This window comes from Macaca nemestrina, chromosome 7, assembly GCF_043159975.1.
Source record: "Macaca nemestrina isolate mMacNem1 chromosome 7, mMacNem.hap1, whole genome shotgun sequence".
NCBI lineage: Eukaryota > Metazoa > Chordata > Mammalia > Primates > Cercopithecidae > Macaca > Macaca nemestrina.
Window position 1 is genome coordinate 52,741,687 of NC_092131.1, and position 20,869 is coordinate 52,762,555.

Genomic DNA, 20,869 nt, shown 5'->3' on the forward strand with positions numbered 1-20,869 from the left:
CTGACCTCAAGTGATCTGCCCCCTCAGCCTCCCAAAGTGTTGGGATTACACGAGTGAGCCACCACACCCAGCCAGCCTGTTTTTAAACAAAGGTTTGAAAGACCACGTACCATTTCCTTGTATAATCTGTTAAAATATATGCACTGGATGCTGGATTTGACATCATGTAATTTCAAAATGATGCTGTGTAGAAATGACTTTAGTGGAAACCTTTAAAAACATGTAATCATTGTGACTCTAAAGAAAACCACTTGTTTCACAAAGTGCAAACTGAATGAAGCCAACAAGTAACAACATAAAGTCTAATGTGTGGTTTGTTGTGGGTTTCTACTGCTTTTATTCCTTAGGAAACAAATTATTCTCCCATATGGTTTCCCTGACTCCATTTTCCCTAATCATAATGAAGTCCAAAACATTAAGCAATTAAGCAACTTTTTGGAAGTTTAGTGTTCACATAACTCAACTCCATGGCTTACTACGAGCTGAGCATAAACTCAAATTGTTTTTTTTTTTTTAATGATTGGGAAAAGAGGAGGACTATGTATTACATACATGCACACATACTTAAGTAGGCCTTTAAGCTAGAATGTAAAGTTCAGTTGATCAAACATTGAACTACTTTACTACTAGACCACACAGGTTTAAAATGTGATACTTTGTCATTGTGGCTCTGCTGACAGGCTTCAGGGCAAAAATCAGAAAGGAGATGAAAAACCAGCCTCAAAATTGATAAATTACGACTTTACAGCCAAATCAATGTAGCCTTATACATAGATACAGTACTTGCAGTAATGGGGATAAATATAGGGGATAAAATTCAGATCAGGAAAAATCCTGCTATTGAAGCTGATTCAGTAAAAATTTTTGTAATGTAATTTTATTGCTGACTTTCCCCCTCCCCTGTACGACTCCTATTGTAGAGGCTTCTTTTAAGGCTTTTTTTTTTTTTTTTTTAAGGAATGCAGTGGTACTATCTTGGCTCACAACCTCTGCCTCCTGGGTTCAAGCTATTCTGCCTCAGCCTCCCAAGTAGCTGGGGACTACAGACATGCACTATCACACCCGGCTAATTGGTGTGTTTTTTGGTGGAAATGGAGTTTCACTATATAGCCCAGGCTGGTCTCTAACTCCTGACCTCAAGTGATCCACTCACCTCAGCCACACCACTCACTGTGCCCGAACTAAGACTCCTTTTTTTTTTTTTTTTTTTTGAGATGGAGTCTTGCTCTGTCATCAGGCTGGAGTGTAGTGGGGCGATCTCGGCTCACTGCAACCTCCACCTCCTGGGTTCAAGCCATTACTTCCCCCTGCCTCAGCCTCCTGAGTAGCTGGGACTACAGGCGCGCACCACCATGCCAGGTTAATTTTTTGTATTTTAGTAGAGACAGGGTTTCACCATGTTGGCCAGGATGGTCTCGATCTCCTGACCTCGTGATCCACCCCCCTTGACCTCCCAAAGCGTTGGGATTATAGGCATGAGCCACAAGGCCCAGCCAACACTCGTTTTTGAAATAGTCTTTTTCAGTTGCAATTCTAATGCACTAATTAGGATGTTTATTTGAGGTTAAATGCTGGTGTGAGAGAAATCTATTGCTCAAACTAAACTGAAAGGGAAGTTGATTGAAAGCGGAGTTCGGCAACTCCTGCCCTAATGTACTCAAGAATAGGAACAGACTATGATAATTTTCACCAAAAAGTACAAAAACAAAATAGGTTAAAAACACATTTTAAATAAATCTTTTTTAAAAAGATTTTGAAAAACCAAACCTGTCTTATAGAGCTCCAAACCTAGAAAGATTATTACAATAAAAATGGGCTAGGTTGGGTTGGACACAATGGCTCAAGCCTATAATCAACACTTTGGGAGACAGGCGGGAGGATCACTTGAGGCCAGGAGTTCAAGACCAGCCTGGAAAACACAGCAAGACCTCGTCTCTACTAAAAATGTAAAAATTAGCAGGACACGGTGGTATGCACTTGCGGTCCCAGTTACTCCAGAGGCTGAGGCAGAGGATCACCTGAGCCCCGGAGTTTGACCTTGCAATGAGCCAAGATCATGCCACTGCACTCCAGCCTGAGTGACAGAGCAAGACCTTGTCTCAAAAAAGGAAAAGCGGGGTGGGGGACTGGCTGGGTGCTACAGCTAGCTCATGCCTATAATCCCAGCATTCTGAGGCTGAAGAGGACTGTTTGAGGCCAGGAGTTTGATACCAGCCTGAGCCACACAGTGAGATCCTGTCTCTACAAAAAATTTTAAAAATTAAAAAAAAAGTAAAAGAGAAAGATTTTCAAGGATGAGAATAACCATGATGATGTTAATGAGTTGAAGAGCTGGTGTTTCAAGTACTGAAAATAATCTGCTATTCCTAACATAAAAAGTACAGCACTCAATACATGGTAGAGTTTTTACTGTTTTTAATGATAGAAATGAGGTTACCATAGTAAAAGCTAAAATCACAAGCATAAACATAGACTTAGAGCTAGTTTCACTAGAATTAAGATATATGCTAACTCACACTAAACAATTTCATCACTTTAACAGCATACATGTCACTGTAACTAAGCAATAAATCCAAACGCTATTCTTTCCCCGTATCAGATGGCTTATTTCTGATTTAAAATCACTATCACAAGGGACACAAAACAGAGGGCTTCCCAGTAAGTCTGGTGAAACAACTCTTCTTTACATCAGTCCCAGAAGATCCATATAAATCACAGTAACCAACGGGAACTGAAACTGACTCTCTATTCACCTCCCTTGCATCTGAACTCTCTCATTTCTTCTTAGGCAGTAACATGGTCCTGGTACACATAGCTTCCTGGCCTTCACACTCACAACACTTGTCTGAACCCGCTGAATTCACAACATCATTCTCCCTTTCACAAAAGTTATTCTTTTTATTAAGAGGGAGTGGGAAGCAAAATGACGAAAATTAAGGGTTTTTTAAAAGAAAGAATATAAAGAAAGAAAAGCATGTTCCCATAAATTCCCAGAAACTTTACAACTATTTAAAAAAAAAAAAAAAAAAAGATAAGAATGGGAGGGGGGAGTTGTCCTAGCTACCAAATTCTACTTTGTGATACCTGATAAAAGCTGGTCTACTTAGTAAATTATGATATCATGACCTTAGATATACCCATTTACACATATAAGACTCTCTCTCCTCCCCAAATTTTTAAGGCAAAATAGCATCTTAATTCCTCCTATAAAGCCTGGATTCTGCCCTAAGAGAAGCTACATCTTAGTTCTATGGCCTTGGGCATGTCACTATTTCTGAATCTGACATTTCATAGAGCTGTGATGAGGGTTAGATTACTTAGCACAGTATCCAGCTGATACTATAATTACGCAGGTTCACCCTGTGTACTTTGTTCAAAGCAAATCAAAATTAATGCTCACTCTTGCATCATCTTTTTTCACAGCTGACAGTTCTTATAATGGTGCTAACACAGTGAAGTACTCAAAATTTAAATAGCCCATGCTTAAAAAAAAAGCCTGTAAAGAGAAATTAATGCACATTAAAACATACTATTCTGTTTTCAGAATTTATTCCAGAAGAGAAACTATCTTTGCCTAAATTAAAGATCTTTAGGGCACAAAACACTGGTGGCAAGACTTGCTCACCTCAGCAGTATTCAATCCCGTATCGGCTGACAAGCCCTGACAACTATTAGCCTCTTTACTACTTCCACTATTCACCAAAAAAAGGAAACACATCTAGTGCAAACCAAAAGCAAGTCCCTAATTCTTTCCTGCATTTGCCCCAAAACTACTTACATTAGATTTTAAAAGATTTTCCAAAGAAAACAAAATTTCTTAGTCTTTAACCAATTCTTCTCTAAACCCAGGAAACATCATAAAACTTGTTTCTGTATCTAGTAAAGAAGCACTTAGCACTACTTTCTAATTATAAAGCCTACTCTAGCCACAGAGTCTATGAGTAAAATAGCTACTAAAGGAGTTTAAAAGACTTGAAAAGACTCCTATATCTCCATACTTCCCTGCCCCCAAACAAGATAATACAGGCCAAGTTTAGTGGCTCACACCAGTAATCCTAGCACTTTGGGAGACCAAGGCAGGAGGACTGCTTGAGGCCAGGCATTCCAGACCAACCTGGGCAACATGGTGAGACCTTGCCTCAATTAAAAAAAAAAAAAAAAAAAAAGACTACACAGTCACTTGATGAGAGCAAAGCTATTTAAAAATTTCTATCCTGTTAACTGCCTAACATCATACAAACTTTCTACACAACCAGGCGAGGCAAACTAACAGATGACAATTATCCCAGGTCCAAATCTACCTATCTGCTTATCTCTATACAGCTGAAGAGAAATATATTCCAAAAAATTACCTCCATGTAATGTCCTGCTATTCAAACCTAGAAGTTTAGTTGGAATACTCCTATCAGTAAACTGTCTTGAGGTCTCATAAAAGAAACTATCACTTAAGGAGCCAGGACTGCTGCTTTATTTTTGTTCTCAATCGACTTTACACACGTAATTTTGCAACCAGTTTGTGTTTCCTTGCTGCTAGGGCTGTATCTGCATCTTTTGGAGAGTCTCCTTATTTGGTCCCAGTTCCCTATGGCCTCTGATCTGCTGCTCTGCCTTGCTGGTAATCCAATTATCATTCTTCCTATATGCTTAAAACTGATCTAATGCCTATCTTCTGAACTGTACTATTTGCCAGACAGGGACCAGAGTAGGCATGGGGAGGGGAGCCAAGGAAAAGCAGACTGTGGTATGGTACACGTGACATGACTCACCTGTTCTAACTGTTCCATAACCTGTCCTGACCAAGTGGCTCAGATAATACTGCCTGGCTCACTTTGAAAGACTTGTTCTTGATCCCAACCTAACCCATTACACTGGGCATGACATTCCTGGCCATGTGCCTTGTCCCTAAAACTTCCTACTGAAAATAGCAGAGTTTCACAATTAATTATGGCCATACTTACAGAAAAGGAAATTAACATTCAAGTCTCCTCCCTAGATACTTTCTCACTCAAGACCTACCAAAGGCCACCGATGTAAACACAGCAATGCCCTTATTTTACAGACGAGAAAACTATGGTACTTCACTATCTTCACATTTAAGAAAGTAAAACTAACAATACTAGATACTGTATAATGTTAACAAAGAAGTTTCTCTTTTTTTTTTTTTTTTTTTTTTTTTTGAGACAGTGTCTCACTCTGTCACCTAGGCTAGAGTGCAGTGGCACAATCACAGTTCATGGGAGCCTGCACCTCCTGGGCTCAGGTGATCTTCCCACCTCAGCCTCCCGAGTAGCTAGGACTACAGGCACATGCCACCACATCTGGCTAATTTCTGAATTTCTGTTGAGATGGGGGTCTCACTATACTGCCCAGGCTGGTCTCAAACTTCTGGAGACAACCAATCCTCTCATCTCGGCCTCCCAAAGTACAGGCATGAGCCACCAAGCCCAGCCAAGACGACTCTTTTTAACATTGCCCTACAGAGCTGATTTTCCTTGTTCATTATATGAAAAGCAGTCCAGTGTAGTAACAAGGAATCTGGTTTACAACTTCTAATTCACTATCATTTCACCTTACAAATTCTCCTTTACCAAAAATAAAAAGGCTACACCTTAGTGACTGGCACCATGTGCTTTTGTAGCATTTAAATCAAATCCTAAAATTTACAAAATAACTTTAGTATATTCAAAATTACAAGAATATTTAGTGTGCTCAATGGGATATAAAGCTTAATAAAAACACATCATTCATCCTAGACAAAATAATTCCTTCTGGGGAAGATACCTAAAATACTGTGTGGGAAAATGACCGACATTTCATTACAAAGACTTTTGAACTGTTTTAAATTTTACTATGTGCATATATTATATATTCTAAAACTAAGTATACCTATAGATTCAATTACCAATTTACAGGAAATACAGGACATACGAAAAAAAGTGTTGAACTGAGCCACAGATGTAATCATTAAAATCCAGACTCTGAGAAACACTAGAACAACATAGTTTCTTCTTTTTTGAGATGGAGTCTTGCTCTGTCACCCAGGCTGGAGTGCAGTGGCACAATCTCAGCTCACTGCAACCTCCGCCTCCCAGATTCAAGTGATTCTTCCGCCTCAGCCTCCTGAGCAGCTGGGACTACAGACATGTGCCACCAAGGTCCCGCTAATTTTTGTATTTTTTTTTTCAGTAGAGATGGGGTTTCACCATATTGGCCAGGCTAGTCTCAAATTCCTGACCTCGTGATCCACCCACCTCGGCCTCCCAAAGTGCTGGGATTACAGGCACGAGCCACCGCGCCCGGCCACAACATGGTTTCTTGAACAAAAAAAAAAAATTACCAAAGAGAGGTAGTAAAATGGACTATAGACTAAAAGGTTAGACTTAAAGGTCATTATCAACCAACTGCAAGGTAGAGACTTTATATGGATCCTGATTCAAACCATTACCAAAATAACTATGACATCTGAGACAAATGGATATTTGAATACTAGATACTTGAAGATATTAAAGAATGAAGGGGTGATAATGGTATTGTGGATATATACATATGCAGATATAGTCTGTATCTTTAAAAGACAAGGATTCTTTAACATCAGTTATATATGTTATATATGTATATGTAACTCATGTTAAAGAATCCTTATCCATATATAAATATACACACACACTCATTTTAAATAATCCTTTCCCTCTTTCAAAGATACAGACTAGACTGCCAATAAAATAATATCCACTCTGGAATTTGCCTGAGAATAATTCAGAAGGAGGAAGTTGGAGGGAAATAGATCAAACAAACTTGGGCATTTGATAATTTCCCCTCCTACATGAGTAGAGTGGTTGATAACTGTTGAAGCTGAGTGATAAGTACATGAGGGTTTCTTATATGGATTCCACCTACTTTTGTTTGAAAATTTCCCTAGCAAGTTAGAAAGTCAAACATTTACAAAATATACGTAAATGAAAAATGGGTCATTTAAAAGTGATAACCACAAACTTGAATATATTTTAATATTTTCAATATTTAATATATCTATTTTAATATTTTCAATATTTATCTAATATATTTTAATATTTTAGATAACAAAAAGGAATCTGAGGACACTAAGACTCAGATCAATCTAAGGCAACAGATCGGTTTTGTTAGGTGGGGATAATGGCACTGTGGTTATGGGGGGAAAATATCTTTTTAAAAGACACATACCAACGTAATTAGAGCCAACATGACATCTCTAGAATTTGCTTTTTTTGGATTTGCAAACAGTTTATTTTACAGAAATTCAACATTATAAACAGCAGGCACTTCCCCCCACTGCCCCTCTCCTCCATCCGCCCCCGCCCGTCCCACCAGGTGCAGATCATGCTATGCAGAGAGTGAGCAGCAATGCGGTCCCACTGCTTTGGAGTGAGAGTCGAGAGCGATGGAACCTGCCTGCACCACATCCATCCTGCCTGCCGCGCACATGCACACGCCAGCTCGCTGCGCAGGCCACCAGAAACCTGGCCCAGCCCGCGCTGGACCCAGCCCACTTCTCCAAATCCTTCATGTCGTTGTCTTCCTCTTCTTTCTTCTTGGCGGGTTTTGATGGTAGGGCTATAGAGGGAACACTTGGTAGAGGGACTGTTTTGGGTCCACTGATTTCCAGCAAATTTTTGTCTAGTTCCTCCTGATCTAGTTCTTAATTCCACCATGAGCTCATCCTCGTCAAACTTCTCTCCAAACCCTACAGGTTTCCAAATTGCTGTTGAAATCTCCTCCGCAAGTTCTTGCTGGTCAGCAATGTCCTGCGTTAACTCATCAACTTTATCGATGTCCATGTCGTCATGTGCCGCCTTCATGGCCTTGGCGGCACAGCCCACGTTCTTGAGCACCTCGTTGTTGGTGTTGGCATTCTCCAGGGCCTGCCGCTGGAACTCGATGGTTGATAATGTGCCGTCGATCTGCGCCAGCCGCTTCTCATACCTCTTCTTACGCTTCAGTGCCTGGAGGGCCGCGCGCTTGTTTTTGGTGCCCTGCTTCTTGGCGGCAGTCAGCTCCTGCTCGATTTTCTTCTCCAGGAACTCCTGTTTCTTGCTTAACATCTCCTCCGTGTCCTGCAGCCGCTGGATGGCCTCCTGGGGGATCGGGCCGCCCTTGCCGGCCTTACCCGCCTCCAGTCCCGAACAGTGTCCGAAACACCTACACGGTTGCTGCTCGCCGCGCCAGCCTTCGCCACCCCCTCCAGCTCAGCTCGCTCCCAGTCCCGTCGCTCCCTGCTGCCGCAGGCCTCTCCTCCGCCTCTGCCCTTCCCAATTTGCTTTTTTTAAAAGCTGAGGACAAGAACAAGTAGGTCAAATGTAGGGGTGGGATAAAACTAACTGCTACAAACATAAGGGCTCACTGACTCTACTTCTGTGTATGTTTCCATTTTTAAAAGTAGTAATAACAGTAGCAGTAAAATAGATTTCAAGGACTTCCTCCACTCATCCAGGAGGGTAAAAAAAGAGAAATAATCCTAGTTCAAATAAGGGTCAAGTATGGGAGAAGGGGGAGGAACCACTACACCAAGGGTGTCCAATCTTTTGGCTTCCCTGGGCCACAATGGCAGAACTGTGTTGGGCCACACGGAAAATACACTAACGATATTTGGTGAGCTTAAAAAAAAAATCTCAAAAAAAAAAAAAAACTCATAGTGTTTTAAGAAAGTTTACAAATTTGTGTTGGGCCGCATTCAAAGCCACCACAAGCTGCGGGTTGGACAAGCTTGCACTACACATTTAACTCACCTGAGTTTCACAAATAATCAGCAGAGGGTGTGGTGAGGGAAGTTTCCACAATGTTCCTTCGCTTACTGGAAGCAAAAAAAATGTTTTGGGAAAAGAATTATTTCCTCCTGCCAGTCCTGCCCTAGACATCTATTTACAAAAAAACTTTCAACATTTCTCAAGTCCAAGAAGTGGACGGCCAGTGTTTGTTTTCTATGGAACAAAGAAAGCTTCCCTAACATCCTAAGACGTACAATTCTGATTATACATACACAGTTTCTGGGCGTGAAAACAGTTATTTTTTCATTCCCGGTTTTTTGGCTGTGCTCCAAGGTGTTTTTTTTTTTTTTTTTTTTTTTAATCAAGTAATCTTCAGTGAGATCCTTTCTTGGGAAGAAGTAGAGGGTTTTTCAAAGACTTTTATGAAAATATTTGCACATATACATTTTAGCATTTCATGTAATGATACCAAGTGTTCTTTGAGGTTCTAAAAAGAAAAACAATCTAAAATTACCTAATCCTGTCAAAATTTCCAACAGAGGCTATCACTACCATATGTAAATCACATAATCGTTTTTGCTAGTAAAGAGAAAGGAAAATTAACATGCTCTCAGCACTTACTATATGTTAGCCATTTAATATGTATTTTAAACCAAATCTTCCTAACAACCCTAATAGGTGGGTACTATTATTGTCCAAATATTACAGATGAGAAAACTGGGGCACCAAGAGGCTAGTAAGGTGTTAAGTAACTTAGGGCACCAAACAGTAAATAGCAGAACCAGGACTGAACCCTAGCAGTCTGACTGCAACATTTGAACTACTCTATGTTAATATTGACATAGGAGTTAAAAAGAAATTACTGGCCGGGCACGGTGGCTCATGCCTGTAATCCCAGCACTTTGGGAGGCCGAGGCAGGCAGATCACGAGGTCAAGAGATGAGACCATCCTGGCTAACACGGTGAAACCCCGTCTCTACTAAAAATACAAAAAATTAGCCGGGCGTGGTGGTGGGCGCCTGTAGGCCCAGCTACTCAGGGGGCTGAGGCAGGAGAATGGCGTGAACCTGAGAGGCGGAGCTTACAGTGAGCCGAGATCGCGCCACTGCACTCCAGCCTGGGCGACAGAGCGAGACTCCATCTCAAAAACAAAAACAAAACAAAAGAAAAAAAAAACAGGGCCGGGCGCGGTGGCTCAAGCCTGTAATCCCAGCACTTTGGGAGTCCGAGATGGGTGGATCACGAGGTCAAGAGATCGAGACCATCCTGGCTAACACGGTGAAACCCCATCTCTTTTTTTTTTTTTTTTTTTGAGACGGAGTCTCGCTGTGTCGCCCAGGCTGGAGTGCAGTGGCCGGATCTCAGCTCACTGGAAGCTCCACCTCCCGGGTTCACGCCATTCTCCTGCCTCAGCCTCCCGAGTAGCTGGGACTACAGGCGCCCGCCACCTCGCCCGGCTGGTTTTTTGTATTTTTTTGGTAGAGACGGGGTTTCACCGTGTTAGCCAGGCTGGTCTCGATCTCCTGACCTCGTGATCCGCCTGTCTCGGCCTCCCAAAGTGCTGGGATTACAGGCGTGAGCCACCGCGCCTGGCCAAAACCCCATCTCTACTAAAAAATACAAAAAACTAGCCGGGCGAGGTGGCGGGCGCCTGTAGTCCCAGCTACTTGGGAGGCTGAGGCAGGAGAATGGCGTAAACCCGGGAGGTGGCGCTTGCAGTGAGCTGAGATCCGGTCACTGCACCCCAGCCTGGGCGACAGAGCAAGACTCCGTCTCAAAAAAAAAAAAAAAAGAAAAAGAAAAAAGAAAAAAAAACAGAAATTACTTAGGCAGATAGGGTACGCGAGTCCTCGGTAAGGTTTTCCTTTTAATGAAAAGCAGCCCCAAATCATTTTCCTAACAAAGAGCAGCCTGTAAAATAGAGCTGCAGACATGGAAGCTGGCAGTTGTGCCAATCAGGTTCAAAATGGCGGCTCCATCTTCCCTTCTCTCTGCCAGCCACGTGTACTGTAAAGAGCAGCCAAAATGGCACCGGTCAAGGGGAAAGAACATTTGCATAATAAGATTAGGGTGGGTCTCCCTACAACTGTAGATTCTAATTTACTCCCCTAAACTACTGTTTTAAAACAAATTAAAACTGATTTATGTACTGGAGATAACCAGGTATAGTCTGAAGCTCCTTAGAACAGAACAGAAATATATGTATGGTGGGGAATAAAATACATATTTTGTAGAAGACAAATGGCTAATTAAGGTTCAAAAGTAATTCACATTGAAGAATCAGAATATTCTAGTCAAAATTTTAAATTAAAAATTGTTTTCTATGGTAGGCAGAGGAAGACTGTTTCCATTACTATAATTTTGTATAAATTATGGGCAAGTTTTTCTTTTAAAAATCAAGAACAGTGGCTGGACACCGTGGCTCATGCCTGTAATCCCAGCACTTTGGGAGCCCCAGGCAGGCAGATCACAAGGTCAGGAAAGGTCAGGAGTTCAAGATCAGCCTGGGCAATATGGTGAAACTCCATCTCCCCTAAAACTACAAAAAAAAAAAAAAAAATTAGCCAGGTGTGGTAGCGGGCGCCTGTAATTCCAGCTACTCGAGAGGCTAAGGCAGGATAATTGCTTGAACCTGGGAGGCAGAGGTTGCAGTAAACCAAGATCGAGCCACTGTACTCCAGCCTGGGCGACACAGCTAGACTCCGTCTCAAAAAAAAAAAAGAATAGCAAAACCTACCCACTGTCTACCCCTCTCCTCCTTCACTAAATTATACTTCCTGTCCAGCTATACAGTTAAAACTTTTGCCTTGCTGAATCTAATTTTAGGGATAAAGGCAGAACATACAAATTCTGCTCCAAAAAGAAGCTAAACTCTTCCTGAACTAAGTCTAAGTAGTAGAAGAGATAATTAGGAGCCAACTATGGCTTTATTTAAAATATACTTACTTTATTAAAATTAGCATTGGTTAACTTTAAAAAAAAAAAAAAAAGGAGGGGGGACTTGCTAAGGCTGATCTTAAACTACTGGCATTAAAAGATCCTCCCACCTCAGCCTCACAAGTAGCTGGGATTAGAGGTGCAAGCCACTGTGCCTGGCAGCATTAGTTAACTTTAATGTAACATTACTGCTTCAGTCACAGCAGTCTCAATCAATCTAGTAAATCATTGGAAGGTAGAGCAAATAAAAGATAATGGTCTCTTTGTGACATTAGTATTCCACTAAGCTGTTCCTAATTTCTTTTTTACTTCAAAAAAAAAATTTTTTTTTTTTTGAGACGGAGTCTCGCTCTGTCGCCCAGGCTGGAGTGCAGTGGCTGGATCTCAGCTCACTGCAAGCTCCGCCTCCCGGGTTCACGCCATTCTCCTGCCTCAGCAAAATATTCTTTACTATAATAGGAAAGTGTTTTGTGCAGTGAAGTTCCTCTGTAAGACTGGCTGGATTTGAATTCCAGTTTCAACACTTACTAGCTAGACAAGGTGTTTAACGAAGAATCAATTTTCTGCAAGAAAAAATGGCCAAGAATATTTACCTCAGCCGGGCGCAGTGGCACTTTGGGAGGCCGAGGTAGGCAGATCACTCGAGGCCAGGAATTCGAGACCAGCCTGGCCAACATTGCAAAACCCCATCTCTACTAAAACTACAAAAAACTAGCTGGGCATGGTGGCGCATGCCTGTAATCCCAGCTACTCGGGGGGCTGAGGCTGGAGAATCGCTTGAGCCCAGAAGGTAGAAGATGCAGTGAATCAAGATCAGGCCACTACACTCCAGCCTGGGCAACAGAGAAGAGACTCTGTCTCAAAAAAAAAAAAGAATATTTACCTCATAGATCTATTATATAGAATAGATAATATTCATAAAATGCTTAGCATAAGGCCTAGTCCACATTAAGAAATAAGGCTAACTATTAATATTAACATTGTCATACCTCACTGTGCAGAAAGCTACCTCCAGTAGGAAAGCGATGTTCCATCTGGACACTAGGGAACACATTCAAACCTAGAGGTTTTTTCTATTACAGAAGGTTCCCAATTTAGGATGGTTCAACTTATGACTTTTTGACTTTATGATGGTGCAAAAGTGATATACATTCAGTAGAAACTGCACTTCAAATTTTGATCTGTTTTTCACTTTCAGTATTCAATAAAGTAAATGAGATATTCAGCACTTTATTACAAGGTAGGCTCTGTGTTAGATGATTTTATCCAACTGTTGACTAATGTACATATTCTAAGAATGTTTAAGGTAGGCTAGGCTAAGCTATGATATTTGGGAGGTTAAATATATTAAATGCGTTTGTTTTCAACTGATTTATCGGGACATAAGTCAAAGAGCATTAACTAAACCACCACTGAAAGCAACTTTACCACAAAACCACTAGAAGACTGAGGCAGGTGATGTACTGAGCAAACCAATACTCAGTCCTTTTCCACCAACAGAATACACAGTCCTTAAACTTAGCACAGCTGTGTTTGCCCTGGTATAATTATGGAACACAGTAGTCTCCAAAAGCAAAATTTTAAAATTCCTTTTTAAATAATGGAAATAATACTTTTAAATATAAGTATTTAAAATGTAAACTATTTTACAGCTAACTTTCTTACGTTATACCCTTTCCTCTCTTCACACATATAGCAAATGTTTTTTTAAGGCCAGGCATGGTGGCTCATGTCCATAATCCCAACACTCTGGGAGGCCGAGGCAGGTGGCTCACTTGAGCCCAGGAGTTCAAGACCAGCCTGGGCAATGTGGCAAAACCCTGTGGTGTGTGTGTGTACTCCCAGCTACTTGGGCGGTTGAGGTCAGAGGATCACTTGAACCTGGGAGGTCAAGACTGCAGTGTTCACACCACTGCACTCCAGCCTGGGAGACAGAGTCAGATCCTGTCTCAAAAAATAATAATTTTTTTTAGCATCTATTAGGCACCTGGAATACAATGAACTAATAGACAAAGCCCTCAAGGAACTAACATTCTGATAGTAAGAGAGACAACAGTCATAATAAGTAAATTCTACAGAGCTCTGTAGAAATAAGTAAATTCTACAGTTACCTCCTTTCAAGGATAGGTATCCTATCCTAAACAGACTAGGATAAGGAAGCTTAGAAGTGCAATCAAAGAGGGGCAGTTATAATTTTAAGTAGGGTGATCAGTACAGACTTCCTTAAGAAGGTGATAGATGAGAAAACATTTTAAGGAGGTAAGGAATGAAGATTTAGCTCAGGAATAGCATTCTAGACACAGGGAACAGCAAATGCAAATCCTAAGGAAAGCATATGCGTACCTGATTACCACCACCACCAAGACCTAACAAATAAGCAAAAATATCAGTCATTGCTGTTAAGTTTCTATATCCCTCCCTCCATACACACACAAACCTGTGCTAGGAAAAAACAAACAACAAAAAATATCTCAGGCCGGGCGCGGTGGCTCACGCCTGTAATCCCAGCACTTTGGGAGGCCGAGGCGGGCGGATCACAAGGTCAGGAGATCGAGACCACGGTGAAACCCCGTCTCTACTAAAAATACAAAAAATTAGCCGGGCGCGGTTGTGGGCGCCTGTAGTGCCAGCTACTCGGGAGGCTGAGGCAGGAGAATGGCGTGAACCCGGGAGGCGGAGCTTGCAGTGAGCCGAGATCGCGCCACTGCACTCCAGCCTGGGCGACAGAGCGAGACTCCGTCTCAAAAAACAAAAAAAAAAAAAAAAAAATCTCAATTCATAAAAATTCATTCATTCAACAAATGTTTACTGAATAACACCCACGTGCTAGGTCCCACTTTCCGTGCTAAGGATACAGAAAAGAACATGACAGGCAATACTTTCTATTCAGTCACAGGAACCTTAGCAAAGGGTCATTTACTAAGGAATACTTTTTTCTTACTCCTTATTAAGACTTCATTGATTTAAAAAAAAAAAAAAAAGGCGGAGATTTACAGAAATCTGATCTCCAGATAAGTGAGATGATACTGTACTCAAAGTATCTCAAAGTCTCTATCTTCAGATTATAGATATCGGGCCCTTATAAAGTTTCTTTACCTAGTGCCACGCACAGTGGCTCACGCCTGTAATCCCAGTGCTTTGGAAGTCCAAGGTGGGAAGATCCCTTGAGGTCAAAGTTCAAGACCAGCCTGGCCAACATGGCAAGGGTTAACCCCATCTCTACTAAAAACACAAAAATTAGCTGGGTGTGGTGGCGCACGCCTGTAATCCCAACTACTAAAGTGGCTGAGGCACAAGAATCATCTGAACCCAGGAGCAGAGGTTTCAGTGAGCTGAGATCATGCCAATGCACCCCAGCCTGGGTGGCAGAATGAGACCCTGTCTCAAAAAAAAAAAAAAAAAAAAGGCTGGTGCAGGGTGGCTCACATCTGTAATCCCAGCACTTTGGGAGGTCAAGGGGGGTGGATCACCTGAAGTCAGAAGTTCAATACCAGGCTGGCCAACATGGTGAAACCCCATCTCTACTACCAATACAAAAATTAGCCAGGTGTGGTGGCACACGCCTGTAATCCCAGCTACTTGGGAGGCTGAGGCAGGAGAATTGCTTGAACCTAGGAGACAGAGGCTGCAGTAAGGTAAGATTGTGCCACTGCATTTCAGCCTCGGTGACAGAGTGAGACTCCATTTCAAAAAAAAAAAAGAAAAGTTTCTTTACCTAAAGAACTGACATTTTAGCCCGGCGTGGTGGCTCACGCCTGTAATCCCAGCACTTTGGGAGGCCGAGGTGGGTGGATCACGAAGTCAGGAGATCGAGACCATCCTGGCTAACACGGTGAAACCCTGTCTCTACTAAAAATACAAAAAATTTGCTGGGGGTGGTGGCAGGCGCCTGTAGTCCCAGCTACTCGGGAGGCTGACGCAGGAGAATGGCGTAAACCCGGGAGGTGGAGCTTGCAGTGAGCCGAGATCGCGCCACTGCACTCCAGTCTGGGAGACACAGCGAGACTCTGTCTCAGAAAAAAAAAAAAAAAAAAGAACTGACATTTTAAAAGTACTAACATCCACCCTCCCTCTCACCCAGAAGAGAAGAAGAGCCAAAACATTGCTATTGGGAGTCCAATCTACTATGCCACAGTACCTACGGTAGCTAACTAAGAGGTCTCTGCTATCTAAGACTTCATCAGGTGGTATGGGGTAAACATGCATATATATCCTTTCTTTTAATGCTCCCATTTCCTACTTTAAAAGTAAGTACAGGCCAAGCACAGTGGCTCACGCCTGTAACACCAACACTTTGGGAGGCAGAAGGGTCTTGAATCCCAACAGTTCAAGACCAGCCTGTGCAAAATGGCAAACCCGTATCTCTACCAAGAAAAATACAAAAATTAGCCAGGCATGGTGGCGTACGCCTGTAGTCCCAGATACTCTGGAGGCTGAGGTGTAAGGATCACTTGAGCCTAGGAGATGGAGGCTGCAGTGAGCCGTGTTGGTACCACCACACTCCAGCCTGAATGACAGAGCAAGACGCTGTCTCAAAAAAAAAAAAAAAAAAAAAGGTAAATACAGCTTATAATACTACCCAGTGGCATAGAAAATTACTATGAAGTTTTTCCTTAAGTCCCAACCAAAAGCTCACAGAGTTGAAAATATAATTAAGGACACCTAACATTCTAGTTTTAAAAATTACAGTTTAAGCAGAATACATATTATGCAATGTATCTGAACCCATTTAGCAATCGGAGAATAAAAAGAAAATACAACAAAAAATATTACATGAAAAGAACCAAAAATATATATTACTTTCTTTTTCCCCATTAGGTTAAAGGGTACTTTAAGATCAGTTAAAAATATGTTTCTGAATGTTAAGAAATATATGTGATAGAAAACAGGACCAAAGAAAATTAATGCTAAATTAACCTTATACATGAATTGATTTTTTTTTTCTTTTTTAAAGAAATGAGGTATTACTTTGTTACGCAGGCTGGAGAGCGGTGGTGCAATGACAGCACACTGTAACCTTCAACTCCTGGGCTCAAGCGATCCTCCCATCTCAGCCACCCCCATACAGCTGGGAATACAGGTGCACACCACTATGCCCAGCTAATATTTTTTCTAAAGATGGGGTCTCCCTATGTTGCCTAGGGTGATCTCAAACTTCTGGGCCCAAGCAATTCTCCTGCCTTGGCCTCCCAAAGCACTGTGATTACAGGTGCATGTCACAACACCTAATTTGTTGGGGTTTTTATTAGAGATGGGTTCTTGCTATGTTGTCCAGGCTGATATCCAATTCTTGGCCTCAAGCAATCCTCCCCACCTCACCTCCTGAAGTGAGGAGGCACGAGCCACTATGCTCAGCCCTAATTTACTTTTTAATTAAAAAACTCCTAAAAAATACATTATTCCCGTTTTCCTGTCAGTTTACTGTGACATGTTTATGAGTAGAAGGGTTTCTCATCGACCTTTAACCATCAGTCTTCTGTTACAATTGGCCTACATAAAATGAAAACATGCTGCATATGCTTCACCCAACTAGCATTACATTAACTAGCTGTGCAATCCATGCTTTCTAGGTATCATCAGTATGTAAGGGTAGAAGTATTTTCTCTACCTACATGACCTATCAGGCAAATTAGAGCTACCCTCTGTCACATTTTTACCTGTGAAATTAGCAAATACAAAAATTGTGTCAGCAAGGATATGAGAAAATAAGTGTATTGTCCAACTGCAAATACTCTTTGATCCAGTAGTTCCCCTTCTAAAAATTTATCCCACAAAACACCATCTGAGGCCAGGTATGGTGGCTCATGCCTATAATCATAGCACTTTGGGAGGCCAAGGGAGGAGGATCACTTAAGGTCAGGAGTTCAAGACCAGCTTGGCCAACATGGTGAAACCTCCTGTCTCTACTAAAAATACAAAAAAAACTAGCCGGGCGTGGTGGCAGGTACCTGTAATCCCAGCTACTCAGGAGGCAGAAGCAGAAGAATCATGAACTCGGGAGGTGGAGGTTGCAGTGAGCTGAGATAGTGCCACTGCACTCCAGCCTGGGCAACAGAGATTCTGTCTCAAAATAAATAAATAAATAAAAATAAATCTGAACAAGGTTATTCACTGCAGCATTGTTTATAATGGGAAAAAAAGATAATAAAGACTGCATTTCTCAACCTCCTTTGCATTCAGATGTGGCTATGACACTACGTTCTAACTAATGAAACATAATTCAAACTGCTATGAAGTGACAACTTCTACAAACCTTCCTTTAAAAGGGTAACATAGAACCTCTGCCCTTTCATGCATCCTGCTGCTCAGAATGGGCTGCAATAGCTGGAGATCTTGCTAAGTCAATGAGGACACAGGCAGCATACACAGAGCAGTATTAGTATAGAAAAAGGCCAATCAGAAAAGTGATAGTAGGGGGTGATGACCTCACTGAACCATGCACTTAGTATCTGTGCATGTTACTGTATCCATTATGCCTCCATTTATTTTATTTATTTATTTATTGTTTTGTTTTGTTTTATTTTTTTTGAAAGAAGTCTCACTCTTGTCCCCCAGGCTTGAGTGCAATGGCTCAATCTCGGCTCACTGCAACCTCCGCCTCCCAGGTTCAAACGATTCTCCTGCCTCTGCCTCCCAAGTAGCTGGGATTAAGGTGCCTGCTACCACACCCAGTTAATTTTGTATTTTTTAGTAGACAGGGGGTTTCACCATGTTGGCCAGGCTGGTCTCAAACTCCTGACCTCAGGTGATCTGCCCGCCTCCACCTCCCAAAGTGCTGGGACTACAGGCATGAGCCACCGTGTCTGGCCAAATTATGCCTCAATTTAAAAAAAGCAGAGTAAGAGAAAAACAGCACACCATGAGTGCCAGATGAGCCCTAAATCACCTACCTGAACCTTCAAGAGAAAAACACTTTGTTGTTGTTTGAGTCGCTGTTAAGTTTTCTATCACAAATACACTCTTCATATACCAATATGTAAAGAATTTTAAAACTACTGTTAGGTAAAAAAAACCAAGCTAAGAGTATATAGAGTATGCTACCAAACTTGTTTCTTTTAAAAAGGTAGACAGTGGCTGGGCCTGGGGACTCACTCCTGTAATCCCAGCACTTTGGGAGTCCAAGGCAGAATAATCCTTGAGTCCAGGAGTTCGAGACCAACCTGGGCAACAAAGTGAAATTCTGTCTCTACAAAAAAAAAAAAAAAAAACTAGCTGGACATAGTGGTGCATGCCTGTATTCCCAACTACTTGAGAGGCTGAGGTGGGAGGATTTCTGGAGCCCAGGATGTTGTGGCTACACTGAGCGGTGATCATGCCACTACACTCTAGCCTGGGGCACAGAGTGAGACCTCTTTCTTTCTGTCATAAATACATACATACGTACATATGTCGAAAGAAAGAATCGTATACTGGAAGAACAGATAAGAAACTGGTAACATTGGTTGCTTCCAGAGAGGGGTAAAGTGTGCCCAACAGACAGGGGAAGGAAGAAAACTCGTCATTTTTGGCACTTTTTGTGTTTGAATCACGAGAACATATTATTCAAAAAGTAAATGTTCTTCCATCCTACTAAAATATAAACTTTCTTGAAATTTTGATATATGGAGATTTCAACGATTTGAAGGTCTGTATTAGATTTTGGTTTTGAAATACTTCCGCACTAAAGTAATTACCCAAGAACTACTAGATACAAAAATAACAAAATTTAAAAATGTTGGAAGGGGGGGAAAAAAGAGAGGGCAAGAACTCTGAATCGTTTGAGAGAAAAGGGCAAGAAAACATTTTAACCAAAAAGAGAAGCTTTGGGGTCATTTTGCTGCTTGAAATATGTATTACATATCCTTTTTCTGTTTTGTTTTTTGAGACAGAGTCTCGCTCTGTCGCCCAGGCTGGAGTGCAGTGGCTCGATCTCAGTTCACTGCAACCTTCACCTCCCAGGTTCAAGCGATTCTCCTGCCTCAGCCTCTCGAGTAGCTGGGATTACAGGCATGCGCCACCATGCCTGGCTAATTTTTGTATTTTTAGTAGAGATGGAGTTTCACCACGTTGGCCAAGCTGGTCTCAAACTCCTGACCTCAAGTGATGCACCCACCTCAGCCTCCCAAAGTGCTGGGATTACAGGCGTGAGCCACCATGCCCAGCCCTATATTTTTTTTTTTTTAATTTCTCATCATTTGCTCTTAGGGTAAAACAAACAAAGCAGCTAGCTAAATCAAATCGTCCAACAAGCCTTTTCTCTGATTAACTGAAGAAATCATTACAAAAGGTTCTTTCTTGCTAGAGGAATACAGTTTCTCAACCGTTACAAGTAGGATCATTTGAAAGTCTATGAATCAGATTGAAATAAAATGAGGATTTCTGAAAAATGTATCAAACAGGCCGTACATGGTTTTCTTTTCAACACTATTTTAAAATATGTGAATATAAATTCATGCCTTTTTCATGGCATAAATAACATAACAAGAGTTATTCAAAATCTAACTACTCTTAATTAAACCATTTAATTTTGCAGTAGCCCAAGTCTTGGACTATTTTTTTTCCCAGCTATGATTAGTGTATGTAATTTTATATTCCATTTTTTTGTACTTATTTCTATGTAATGATTATAATTTAAATACACAAAATAAAAAAAAAAATCCTTTACTTTAGAAATTTCCACAAAAAAAATTTTGATTTTCCTTTTGGAAAACCTTGTTTCTCACACCAATGCCAAAAGATGACTAACCACATCATAAGGTAGAAGTCATGAAGCATAAATTATTGATCCATTCACGAGGTCAGGAGATCGAGACTATCCTGGCTAACATGGTGAAACCCCGTCTCTACTAAAAATACAAAAAAAAAACTAGCCGGGCGTGGTGGCGGGCGCCTGTAGTCTCAGCTACTTGGGAGGCCGAGGCGGGAGAATGGCGTGAACCCGGGAGGCGGAGCTTGCAGTGAGCCGAGATCACGCCACTGCACTCCAGCCTGGGAGACACAGCAAGACTCCATCTCAAAAAAAAAAAAAAAAAAGTATTGATCCATACCAATTACAAGTAACTTCTTAAGCAATAAATTATATTTAAACCCACAAAGGAAACATCATTTATACCTCCTGGCTGATAGTACAGGTTGAGAATCCCTAATCCAAAAATCTGAAATCCAAACTGGTTCAAAATCCAAACTTTTTGAGCTCCAACATGATGCCACAA

General features: G+C 41.4%; 1 protein-coding gene and 1 pseudogene across 8 annotated transcripts in view; both read right to left on the reverse strand.

Annotated features, from left to right (window-relative positions):
• The window catches only part of LOC105473584 (F-box protein 34), a 131,705-nt gene that overhangs the window by 61,220 nt on the left and 49,616 nt on the right, over positions 1–20,869 (reverse strand). The window lies entirely within an intron of this gene.
• Positions 7,292–20,869, reverse strand: part of LOC105473716 (putative charged multivesicular body protein 4B-like protein CHMP4BP1) — a 29,662-nt pseudogene continuing 16,084 nt past the window's right edge.